The following is a 14,274-nucleotide window of genomic DNA, read 5'->3' as shown; positions in this document are numbered from 1 at the left end:
GAGGAGGAAAGAGCAATGGAGCCCGACACAACAGAGGAGGGAAGAGCAATGGTGCCCCGACACTTTTGAGGAAGGAAGAGCAATGTTGCCCGACACAACAGAGCAGGGATGGGCTATGGTGCCCGACACAACAGAGGAGGGATGAGCAATGGTGCCCGACACAACAGAGGAGGGATGAGCAATGGTGCCCGACACAACGGAGGAGGGATGAGCAATGGTGCCCGACACAACGGAGGAGGGATGAGCAATGGTGCCCAACACAACAGAGGAGGGGGGAGAGCAATGGTGCCGACACAACAGGGGAGGGATGAGCAATGGTGCCCGACACAACAGATGAAGGATGAGCAATGGTGCCTGACACAACAGAGAAGGGATGAGCAATGGTGCCGAATAGAACAGAGGAGGGGGGAGAGCAAAGGTGCCCAACATAACAGAGCAGAAGAGAGCAATGGTGCCTAACACAACAGAGGAGGGGACAGCAAAGGTGCTTAACACTACTGAGAGACAGGGAGCGATGGGGGATACAACTGAGAGACATGGAGCGATGGAGATACAACTGAGAGACAGTGTCACGGTGGGGAGTGGGGAAAACCCTCCGCCGTACGATGACTGGGTAATAAGGAATGCAACTAGGCCTGAACACAAGGATAAGGGAGCAGGTCACCTCCTAATGCATCCCTATACCTAGCCCTAACTCCTCACCGTATGAGCGGACCTGGATGGTAGGACGGCTCATACCCTGGATACCTGAGGCCCTGAGAATCCCTCACAAAGGAGCTGAGGAGACTCCTGTTCTTCCAAGACACAGAAGAACAGGAGTCTCAAAAGGCCTAGAAGCAGGGAAAGGAAAAGACCATATGCAGCACAAGAATCGGCAGGTAAGAAAACAAGACGACACACTTACCTGCCGCTGCCACCACGACTGGAACCCGTGAATACGTACCAGAGCCCCAACACCAAACAGGACACCATACTAGCAACTCACACAGGTATCCAGCACACCAGACTCTGCCAGGACCCCCATGCCTCAAGGTGCAGGGCGTGCCCCAGGTGGCACTGCATACAGGCTAGGAAGTCTAGCAACCATGCTGGAAGATATCACCAAACATACCAGACAAGGAACACCAAGCTAGACATTACAACACACCAAATCATAACCCCACACCAAACATACAACACATGTAAGGGAGAGAAGACATCGCTGGAGACCTTGATGTCCCCCTAGGAGGCCCTCACTCTGGGAGATGAAACATGAAGACCAGGAGCATAACTCCAGCACACACCATGGCTGGAGTACCACAGACGCCTGGCCACAGGTAAGATGAAGCACCTAGTGACCACGCCCAACAAGGTGGTTAAACCCTCCAGCACCGGACAGAGGAGGAAACAACTGAAAGGGGAAGTGCACACACCAGCTCAAAAAGCTACACACACCACAAAGGCTGTGACACTGCCCCCGCATGCTGAAACAGCAACACGTTGCCACAGGCAACAGCAAGCGAGGCATAAGTATCACAGCGCACACCAAAGGCCGTGACCGACAGGGAGCGATGGAGATACAACTGAGAGACAGGGAGCGATGGAGATACAACTGAGAGACAGGGAGCGATGGAGATACAACTGAGAGACAGGGAGCGATGGGGATACAACTGAGAGACAGGCAGCGATGGGGATACAACTGAGAGACAGGCAGCGATGGAGATACAACTGAGAGACAGGGAGCGATAGAGATACAACTGAGAGACAGGGAGCGATGGAGATACAACTGAGAGACAGGGAGCGATGGAGATACAACTGAGAGACAGGGAGCGATGGAGATACAACTGAGAGACAGGGAGCGATGGAGATACAACTGAGAGACAGGGAGCGATGGAGATACAACTGAGAGACAGGGAGCGATGGAGAAACAACTGAGAGACAGGGAGCGATGCGGATACAACTGAGAGACAGGGAGCGATGGAGATACAACTGAGAGACAGGCAGCGATGGGGATACAACTGAGAGACAGGGAGCGATGGGGATACAACTGAGAGACAGGGAGCGATGGGGATACAACTGAGAGACAGGGAGCGATGGGGATACAACTGAGAGACAGGGAGCGATGGAGAAACAACTGAGAGACAGGGAGCGATGCGGATACAACTGAGAGACAGGGAGCGATGGAGATACAACTGAGAGACAGGCAGCGATGGGGGTACAACTGAGAGACAGGGAGCGATGGGGATACAACTGAGAGACAGGGAGCGATGGAGATACAACTGAGAGACAGGGAGCGACAGGGATACAACTGAGAGACAGGGAGTGATGGGGATACAACTGAGAGACAGAGTTATGGGGGATACAACTGAGAGACAGGCAGCGATGGAGATACAACTGAGAGACAGGGAGTGATGGGGGATACAACTGAGAGACAGGGAGCGATGGGGATACAACTGAGAGACAGGGAGTGATGGGGATACAACTGAGAGACAGGGTGCGATGGAGATACAACTGAGAGACAGGGAGCGATGGGGATACACCTGAGAGACAGGGAGTGATGGGAATACAACTGAGAGACAGGGAGCGATGGGGGATACAAATGAGAGACAGGGAGTGATGGGGATACAACTGAGAGACAGGGAGTGATGGGGATACAACTGAGAGACAGGGAGCGATGGGGATACAACTGAGAGACAGGGAGCGATGGAGATACAACTGAGAGACAGGCAGCGATGGGGGTACAACTAAGAGACAGGGAGCGATGGGGATACAACTGAGAGACAGGGAGCGATGGAGATACAACTGAGAGACAGGGAGCGATGGGGATACAACTGAGAGACAGGGAGCGATGGGGATACAACTGAGAGACAGGGAGCGATGGGGGATACAAATGAGAGACAGGGAGCGATGGGGATACAACTGAGAGACAGGGAGCGATGGGGATACAAATGAGAGACAGGGAGGGATGGGGATACAACTGAGAGACAGGGAGTGATGGGGATACAACTGAGAGACAGGGAGCGATGGGGATACAACTGAGAGACAGGGAGCGATGGAGATACAACTGAGAGACAGGCAGCGATGGGGGTACAACTGAGAGACAGGGAGCGATGGGGATACAACTGAGAGACAGGGAGCGATGGAGATACAACTGAGAGACAGGGAGCGATGGAGATACAACTGAGAGACAGGGAGCGATGGAGAAACAACTGAGAGACAGGGAGCGATGCGGATACAACTGAGAGACAGGGAGCGATGGAGATACAACTGAGAGACAGGCAGCGATGGGGATACAACTGAGAGACAGGGAGCGATGGGGATACAACTGAGAGACAGGGAGCGATGGGGATACAACTGAGAGACAGGGAGCGATGGGGATACAACTGAGAGACAGGGAGCGATGGAGAAACAACTGAGAGACAGGGAGCGATGCGGATACAACTGAGAGACAGGGAGCGATGGAGATACAACTGAGAGAAAGGCAGCGATGGGGGTACAACTGAGAGACAGGGAGCGATGGGGATACAACTGAGAGACAGGGAGCGATGGGGGATACAACTGAGAGACAGGGAGTGATGGGGATACAACTGAGAGACAGGGAGTGATGGGGATACAACTGAGAGACAGGGAGCGATGGGGATACAACTGAGAGACAGGGAGCGATGGAGATACAACTGAGAGACAGGCAGCGATGGGGGTACAACTGAGAGACAGGGAGCGATGGGGATACAACTGAGAGACAGGGAGCGATGGAGATACAACTGAGAGACAGGGAGCGATGGAGATACAACTGAGAGACAGGGAGCGATGGAGAAACAACTGAGAGACAGGGAGCGATGCGGATACAACTGAGAGACAGGGAGCGATGGAGATACAACTGAGAGACAGGCAGCGATGGGGATACAACTGAGAGACAGGGAGCGATGGGGATACAACTGAGAGACAGGGAGCGATGGGGATACAACTGAGAGACAGGGAGCGATGGGGATACAACTGAGAGACAGGGAGCGATGGAGAAACAACTGAGAGACAGGGAGCGATGCGGATACAACTGAGAGACAGGGAGCGATGGAGATACAACTGAGAGACAGGCAGCGATGGGGGTACAACTGAGAGACAGGGAGCGATGGGGATACAACTGAGAGACAGGGAGCGATGGAGATACAACTGAGAGACAGGGAGCGACAGGGATACAACTGATAGACAGGGAGTGATGGGGATACAACTGAGAGACAGAGTTATGGGGGATACAACTGAGAGACAGGCAGCGATGGAGATACAACTGAGAGACAGGGAGTGATGGGGGATACAACTGAGAGACAGGGAGCGATGGGGATACAACTGAGAGACAGGGAGTGATGGGGATACAACTGAGAGACAGGGAGTGATGGGGATACAACTGAGAGACAGGGTGCGATGGAGATACAACTGAGAGACAGGGAGCGATGGGGATACAACTGAGAGACAGGGAGCGATGGGGATACACCTGAGAGACAGGGAGTGATGGGAATACAACTGAGAGACAGGGAGCGATGGGGGATACAACTGAGAGACAGGGAGTGATGGGGATACAACTGAGAGACAGGGAGTGATGGGGATACAACTGAGAGACAGGGAGCGATGGGGATACAACTGAGAGACAGGGAGCGATGGAGATACAACTGAGAGACAGGCAGCGATGGGGGTACAACTGAGAGACAGGGAGCGATGGGGATACAACTGAGAGACAGGGAGCGATGGAGATACAACTGAGAGACAGGGAGCGATGGGGATACAACTGAGAGACAGGGAGCGATGGGGATACAACTGAGAGACAGGGAGCGATGGGGGATACAACTGAGAGACAGGGAGCGATGGGGATACAACTGAGAGACAGGGAGCGATGGGGATACAAATGAGAGACAGGGAGGGATGGGGATACAACTGAGAGACAGGGAGCGATGGGGATACAACTGAGAGACAGGGAGCGATGGAGATACAACTGAGAGACAGGGAGCGATGGGGATACAACTGAGAGACAGGGAGCGATGGAGATACAACTGAGAGACAGGGAGCGATGGGGATACAACTGAGAGACAGGGAGCGATGGTGGATACAAATGAGAGACAGAGCGATGGGGGATACAACTGAGAGACAGGGAGCGATGGGGATACACCTGAGAGACAGGGAGCGATGGGAATACAACTGAGAGACAGGGAGCGATGGGGATACAACTGAGAGACAGGGTGCGATGGAGATACAACTGAGAGACAGGGAGCGATGGGGATACAACTGAGAGACAGGGAGCGATGGGGATACACCTGAGAGACAGGGAGCGATGGGAATACAACTGAGAGACAGGGAGCGATGGGGATACAACTGAGAGACAGGGAGCGATGGGGATACAACTGAGAGACAGGGAGCGATGGGGATACAACTGAGAGACAGGGAGCGATGGGGATACAACTGAGAGACAGGGAGCGATGGGGATACAAATGAGAGACAGGGAGGGATGGGGATACAACTGAGAGACAGGCAGCGATGGGGATACAACTGAGAGACAGGGAGCGATGGGGATACAACAGAGAGACAGGGAGCGATGGGGATACAACTGAGAGACAGGCAGCGATGGAGATACAACTGAGAGACAGGGAGCGATGGGGGATACAACTGAGAGACAGGGAGCGATGGGGATACAACTGAGAGACAGGCAGCGATGGAGATACAACTGAGAGACAGGGAGCGACGGGGATACAACTGATAGACAGGGAGTGACGGGGATACAACTGAGAGACAGGGAGCGATGGGGATACAACTGAGAGACAGGGAGCGATGGGGGATACAAATGAGAGACAGAGCGATGGGGATACAACTGAGAGACAGGCAGCGATGGAGATACAACTGAGAGACAGGGAGCGATGGGGATACAACTGAGAGACAGGGAGCGATGGGGAATACAACTGAGAGACAGGGAGCGATGGGGATACAACTGAGAGACAGGGAGCGATGGGGATACAACTGAGAGACAGGGAGCGATGGGGGATACAATGAGAGACAGGGAGCGATGGGGATACAACTGAGAGACAGGAGCGATGGCGATACAACTGAGAGACAGAGCGATGGGGATACAACTGAGAGACAGAGCGATGGGGATACAACTGAGAGACAGGGAGCGATGGGGATACAACTGAGAGACAGGGAGCGATGGGGATACAACTGAGAGACAGGGAGCGATGGGGGATACAACTGAGAGACAGGGAGCGATGGGGATACAACTGAGAGACAGGGAGCGATGGGGATACAACTGAGAGACAGGGAGCGATGGGGGTACAACTGAGAGACAGGGAGCGATGGAGATACAACTGAGAGACAGGGAGCGATGGAGATACAAATGAGAGACAGGGAGCGATGGGGATACAACTGAGAGACAGGGAGCGATGGAGATACAACTGAGAGACAGGGAGCGATGGGGATACAACTGAGAGACAGGGAGCGATGGAGATACAACTGAGAGACAGGGAGCGATGGGGATACAACTGAGAGACAGGGAGCGATGGGGGATACAAATGAGAGACAGAGCGATGGGGATACAACTGACAGACAGGGAGCGATGGAGATACAACTGAGAGACAGGCAGCGATGGGGATACAACTGAGAGACAGGCAGCGATGGGGATACAACTGAGAGACAGGGAGCGATGGGGATACAACTGAGAGACAGGGAGCGATGGGGATACAACTGAGAGACAGGCAGCGATGGGGATACAACTGAGAGACAGGGAGCGATGGGGATACAACTGAGAGACAGGGAGCGATGGGGATACAACTGAGAGACAGGGAGCGATGGGGGTACAACTGAGAGACAGGGAGCGATGGAGATACAACTGAGAGACAGGGAGCGATGGAGATACAACTGAGAGACAGGGAGCGATGGGGATACAACTGAGAGACAGGGAGCGATGGAGATACAACTGAGAGACATGGAGCGATGGAGATACAACTGAGAGACAGGGAGCGATGGGGATACAACTGAGAGACAGGGAGCGATGGGGATACAACTGAGAGACAGGGAGCGATGGAGATACAACTGAGAGACAGGGAGCGATGGGGATACAACTGAGAGACAGGCAGCGATGGGGATACAACTGACAGACAGGGAGCGATGGGGGATACAAATGAGAAACAGGGAGGAATGGGGATACAATAGATAATATATGTCCCAGAGAACCACAGATTGTGGGAGACACAAAGAGATGATGAGATGCAAATCTGTAATTTATCTTCTGGAAGCCCAAATATCCCTACTAAAGAAAGGCCTTTCATTGACGCCAGGCCCAGCCCGCGACAGATTTACATGGGTAAAGGATATCAATCTCTTTACCAGAAAGCTGGCCCTGTATAAAGGTCACTCGGGTGAGGCTCAGGATTTGAGAAAATGCATAAAAGGGCGGAGGAAGCCATTAAGACCTGAGAATTAAAGCTATGAAGTGGATAGAAAAGCCGAAATCTATGACGACCCCAGCCTCTTCTCAGGACTCACAAACTGAGGCCTCTGTAGAGGAGGCGACAGAAGAGACACGGGAAATAAAACTGAGTAAAACTGGGATTTATCAGGACCTTAGCAAGGAAGGACAGGAGATGTGTAAGATGACATAAAGCCCTCCGACCAAGGGGGACACGTAATCATAACGGCATGGGGGGGGGGGGGGGGGGTTATACAGCATATCCATGGAGCCTTCCGAGCCACACAGATACTGACCATTGCCTGGTGGACGTGAGATCCTAGAAGTAAAGTACTACAATGCTGGCCGCTCGCGCTGGATCTTCTTATAGGAAGGTTCAACATGATTTAGGGATCGCAGGGGTTAAATATTTCTTGAAGACTGAAGGGATTCAGTCTCATGAACACAACAATCTTACTTTCACCTTACTTCAACCTGTGCACAATTATCTTATAACTAATGGGGCTTCTTTTTGCAGCAGATTAACCGCTTCATTACGAGAGTGTCTAACGGCAAATCAGTAATTCATCTCTGAGCCAACCGACATGTATTCCATATTGTTCTTCACTGGACACCTGAGACCTTTCTTTTGTGCCATTAAATGGCAGACAATATATTTTAGAAAATTGAAGGAAGAACTGTGAAAATTATGAAAAGCTTTTCTTTTTTATCTATTTTTTTTCTGTTACAAAAGATTTCAAGAGGAAACATTAAGCCATTACGGTATGTTACCATGTAATGGAGGGTATGTGTGTGCTTTACCTACTGGCTGGGCTCACCACACGACTTCGGAGCACATTCTGGAGGCCTATTTTTCTATTGCTGGTTCTATGGTACCGTCATACCTGCCAGTACACAGGTGCAGCACCAAAACATTAGAAACTCCATCAAAGTGACCATTTTTTATTGTTGGCACCCTCAGGAATTCATCTTAAGGAAATTTGGAAATTTTAACCTTTTGGCATTTATTAGTTGTTATTTTTTAAATGAAATGCAAAATATATAAATAAATGGTGTTTTATATTTTATGCGCAGAAAGCTATAGTAAATACAGCTGGAATGAATAACTAAAGCTAGTTTGACACTTGCGTTGTTAATTCCGTTTTTGAGATCCAGCAGAGGAGCTCAAAACCAGAATCCAGCGGATCCTTGCCATTTAATACATCCAGATTGTCACAAACTTACCTGTCCGGGTTCTAGCGGTGAGATCTTCGGCGCAGGCTGCGGCAAAAGAGGCATGCTGCTAGGCCACGCCCCCTGGTGATGCTACAGCATTATTAGCAACTGGACACAATACTTTCTTCCCACAGCGGGCGTGTCCTGAAGGAGACTAACAGTGGCTGATTGCTCAGCTGATCTCTCCTGTGTGCTGGGTTCTGACTAATGGAGCACCGAGTCATGGACCTATCAGGTTCTGATCCAGGGACTGTGCTCCCGTGGGGTTGGATTGTTGCTATTTGGATTTGACTTCGGCTTGACTTGGATCTCTCTCTATGCTTTGTGATTTTGTTGCAAATTTCTTTTTATTGAGTTTATATTAGGACATAAGACATGTACAAACATCATACGTGACAAAAGTCCATTGAGTTTTTTGCAGACAAAATACGAATAGAACCACGTATTAGGTAAATAAAAAAATAAGGAAAAGAGTGCTTGGCCATACCAGGTCAGAGGCAGCATGATTCTTGAACCTCTGGATGAGATTGCAACACAGCAAAGTCCTTTTCCATTTCACTACAGAGCAAAAGTTAGCACAAGTTCAAGTTCAGCGAAGAGGACCAGAAGCCCCCACCAGCACCAGTGGCAGCGAGTTGCCCTGGAGTACTCTCCAGGGGTGCCGGACCCCGGCGCAGACATCGTGATCCACCACAGACCTTAGCATAAGGTCATGGCATAAAGTCCGGAGACAGTGTAGACATGAATTCCCTCCAGGCATTCCAAAGTTTGTGAAACTTAGGGAGATTGCGCATTGCTATATAGCAGAGCTCTTCCATGCAGGAGATTTGGGCTACTTTGTGGAGCCATTGGGAGACTGAGGGGGCAGCAGTGTCTTTCCAGTGAAGGGGGAATCCGCGCTTTCGCAGCTACTAGCAATGTGGCCCAGAGCCGTCTATTAAAGCGTGGCAGGAACACCGGGGGTAAACCAAGAAAGAGGATTCTTGGGGTCAGGGATGGGGCACCTGGGCAGACTTTAGCTATGACCTCTCCAACTCTTCGCCAAAATGGTTGTATGAGGGCACAATCCCACCAGATGTGGACATAAGTGCCTACATAAGAAAGACAGCGCCAGCATAGGTTAGGTATGGAGGCGTTGATCTGATGCAGGACGACAGGTGTTTTGTACTAGCGGCACGTCAATTTATAGTTAGTCTCCGGTGGTGTAATGCATCTGGAAGGACCACAGTTATTTTTGTATACTTGTGAGATTTCCTAGGGGGTGAGAGTTTGGCCTAGTTTTTGTTCCCAGGCCCTGATATAGTGCAGCAGGGAGTTTAAGGGAAGCATAATCAGTTCCTTGTATATCCTGTAAATACGTTTAGGAACAGGGGAACGTAGTGCAAATAATCGCTCCAGCCAGGTGAGTTGTTGTGGCGGTGGGCCTAGTTTCAGGAATGTCCTGAAGCCTAGGGCTATCTGATTATAAGTTAACTGCGTCACAGAAATAGAAGGAAACTGACTGCACAATGTTTGGAATATCCCCTATCTTCTTAGTGTTTAAGCCCTTAGGGCAGGTAGTTGGAGATACACGTAGGGTTAAGACCGAGAAGGTCCGCCCATACCAGTGATAGGGGAGGGGGAAGGCCATATGGGAGTCACTTTACGAAGAGAATCCCTTCCCTTAATGGTCGCCTTGGTGATAGCATTTAGAGGAGGGTAGCCGTTTTTTGCCGGTTTGCAAGTAGTAGGCCTTGAGTGAGTGAGAAGCCTGAAACTGCTTCCTCTATGGGAACATACAGTTTGGTGGAGGTCCCCCGATGCCAATCCGCCATCATGGCTAGATGGACTGTCTGGTAGAGCACCTCTATTTTCGAGAGCCCTATTCCCCCAGCACCTTTAGGTTTCGTCAGAGTCTTATAAGCTATTCTGTGACTAGTTTTCCACCAAAGAAACTGCAAAAACCGCCTGCGGACATTTGTAAAAAAGGACAGGGGAAGGTAGACAGCAACGTTTGGAATAGGTAGAGAAATTTTAGGATAACCATCATTTTAAGGAAGTTAGCTTGGCTGAACCATGTTGTGCTTTTTCATAGGTATATAACATTTATATCAAAATATCCTAATTATAGTGGATTTGATATATAATAAGCCATATTGTGTTATATTCACCATTGTGTATGTATTTTGAAGTAGGCCGAAAGAGGTTCATGGAAAGGACACGGTTGATAAGGTTTCTTTTCTATAAGATGTGCCAATCTGAGAAGAGTGATTCTTATCTCCTTATGGATTTATGACTGAGATAAAGATATTCTCTAGATGTGTATGGAACTAATTATCCCTATGGTTTAATGTCTATTGATGAAGCAGAAAATCTGTGATGTACAGTACAGACCAAAAGTTTGGACACACGTTCTCATTCAAAGCAGCAGTCCAATTTTTCGGACTGACTGACCTTCATTTCTTAAAGTAATGATGGCCACTCGTTTTTCTTTACTTAGCTGCTTTTTTCTTGCCATAATACAAATTCTAACAGTCTATTCAGTAGGACTATCAGCTGTGTATCCACCGGACTTCTCCACAACGCAACTGATGGTCCCAACCCCATTTATAAGGCAAGAAATCCCACTTATTAACCCTGACAGGGCACACCTGTGAAGTGAAGACCATTTCAGGTGACTACCTCTTGAAGCTCAACAAGAGAATGCCAAGAGTGTGCAAAGCAGTAATCAAAGCAAAAGGAGGCTACTTTGAAGAACCTAGAATATGACATATTTTCAGTTGTTTCACACTTTTTTGTTATGTATATAATTCCACATGTGATAATTCATAGTTTTGATGCCTTCAGTGTGAATCTACAATTTCATAGTCATGAAAATAAAGAAAACTCTTTGAATGAGAAGGTGTGTCCAAACCTTTGGTCTGTACTATATATGTTTAATGAACATTAAGTTTTAGTATAAGATACTCAATAGGACATATATTGTTTTGTATTGTTGAATATTGTGAAGGACGTCAATGCATCTGTTATCTTATATATTTCTCATTAGGAACGCATACACTCCTAAAGCATGGTGAGAAATATTTTAAGTGTAAAATTTTGTTAGGAAGAGTGTTATTTTAACTAACAATCCATCAGCCGTTGGAGTAACAGAGGAGACACACATGTCTGTGAGAGAACAAGGTATATTCTTATCGGTACATAAATTTGAGAGTATGGGAAAAGTCTAAATGGTACCACAAAGTCTATGCCTTAATTGGTTTATGTATCAAAGATAATCCCTTAGCGCTCATTTAGGATTTAATATATTATGTGTATAGAAATCAGACCTGGACAGTTAACCCTTAGCTTATGCAATAGTGTCACCTAGGTATGAATAGGTAACATTGCACCAACAGTTGAAATGCATTCTGGGTGATATAGTGACATCACAGTCATTATCATATGTACACACCTAACCGACAATGATTGGAAAATTCCAAGTTAGGAAGGTGTGTCTAACTTATAAGTTTGTGATCATAAACCAAACACAACAACAGGAAGGACACACAGAAACACAGAGAAACAAAGAAAGAAAGGAAGCACAACCCAGGAGAAAATCCCAATGATGAGAACAGATTTTAGAGCTGACTTCCCTTCGACTCTGCATATCAACTGCACTCTCGGGTAACGTATGATTTTATTATGTGTAGTATTGATTGAATTAATTAGCTTGATTTAAAAGTAATATCAGGAAGTATTACTTTACTGAGAGAGTAGTGGATGCATGGAATAGCCTTCCTGCAGAAGTGCAAATACAGTGAAGCTGCAAATACAGTGAAGGAGTTTAAGCATGCATGGGATAGGCATAAGGCCATCCTTAATATAAGATAGGGCCAGGGGTTATTCATAGTGTTCAGTATATTGGGCAGACTAGATGGGCCAAATGGTTCTTATCTGCCGACACATTCTATGATGATTAGGAAAATCCCCGCTTAATGGTGGATGTGTAATGCTAGATATGATCACTATTCAGTAAATATGCATATTACTGAATAAAAGATCTAATATTGATATCAGAGAAAATCTCTGATTGGAATATTCATTCCACAGTCATATCAGGCTTGATAATTTATAATTTATGTAGCAATACTACCCGATATCCGAGATTGGTCATAGTTTGAGCAGAGCAAGGGTTCGTATCTGTCCTTATCACTATTGTGTATATCTCATAGTTGTCGTCGGGACGCTTGTATTACATTTTATGTTTGAGAGGTGATATGGAACGCTGGTAGTCGTGTTAAGGGTACTGCATATCACTGTGTGTTATTACATATTATTGAGTTTTTCTATTGATTAAGCTTTAATTGTATTCTGAGTTATTGTATAATAAATTATTATTTTACTGATTGCACAATATAATTAAATTAACGATGATCTCTTTTTGAGGTGTTTTATATGTCCACCTCTTGGATCAATTCCCTTTAAAAAAAATCCTTTGATCCTATCTTTTATATAAAGCATTTGCTTTATATCCCTGACAACCATGAGATATATGGGATTTTCCAGCTGTCTATAATAGTTGAGTCTAATAGTAGTAGGGGGACATAGTTGAGCGAGTACCAGTTCCCAGGGTTATTTGAGAATAGAGAGGCCCAGATATTTGATAGAGGTGTGGGACCAGGGGAAGGGAGATCCTGCAGCAGCTCTAGCGAACATCCCGTCAGGGCAAGAGACAATTGCCGACAAATTTGTCGGGTTAATCTTGAAATTAGAGAGGTTGTGGAACATGGAGAAAATGCATTATAACGTAGGGAAAGAGACATCAGAATTCCACGTGAGTGTTAGGAGGTCATCTGCGTATGCCGCCGTGAGGTGTACCTGGTTTCTCACTGTAATGCCTAAAACGTCTGGGTGCTGCCTAATGTGTTGAATGAGTGTTTCTACCGTGAGGACGAATAGTGAGGGGGACAACGGCATCCCTGACGTGTACTGTTGGATACTTGGAAGGAGAGGGATAGAGAGCCATTAACTCGTACCGAGGCAGTGGTGGTAGAATTATTCGAGAGATAAATTGTGGGGGTAGTCCAAATTTAGCCAATCTTCTCGGTCGAATGCTTTTTCTGCGTCGGTGGATAGAAGAGCCAAAGGGGTCTTAGTTGACCGGGCGAACTGGGTCGGCTGTAGGACCCTCAGCGTATTGTCTTTGTGCTCCCTCCACTTCATGAACCCCACTTTTACCAGACCTGGCAGTATAGCATTTAATCGATTTGCCAATAGTTTCGCGTAAAGCGATAGAATGGTTGTGTGCTGCTAAGGTTTGTGTAGGGAACCCCGCTTCGTCTGTCAGTGAGTTAAAGGCATTCAGCACTTGGGGAAGTAAGGTCTCCTGGAAGGATTTGTAGTATTGTATTGGGAGGCCCTCGGGGCCTAAGCTCTTGCCCTGAGGGGATGACAAAAGGGCTGATCGAAGTTCCTCTAGGGTAACTTGTTTAACTAATTCAGATTGTTGGGTAGCAGTCAATAAAGGGAGGGACAGTCGGTCCAAAAAGGTGGCTATGTCTAGCTTGAGTTAGTAAGTGAGGTCTGAGGATTTATCCTCGTGTATGTTGTATAAAAAGGCATAAAACTGTTGGAATTGTTGTGAGATGCCCATGTTTCCTTAACTGGAGAGCCCGACG

The sequence above is a fragment of the Bufo gargarizans genome, unplaced genomic scaffold (assembly GCF_014858855.1).
Source record: "Bufo gargarizans isolate SCDJY-AF-19 unplaced genomic scaffold, ASM1485885v1 fragScaff_scaffold_250_pilon, whole genome shotgun sequence".
Classification (NCBI taxonomy): domain Eukaryota; kingdom Metazoa; phylum Chordata; class Amphibia; order Anura; family Bufonidae; genus Bufo; species Bufo gargarizans.
The sequence above is the reverse complement of the archived record's forward strand: the minus strand, read 5'-3'. Positions refer to the sequence as shown.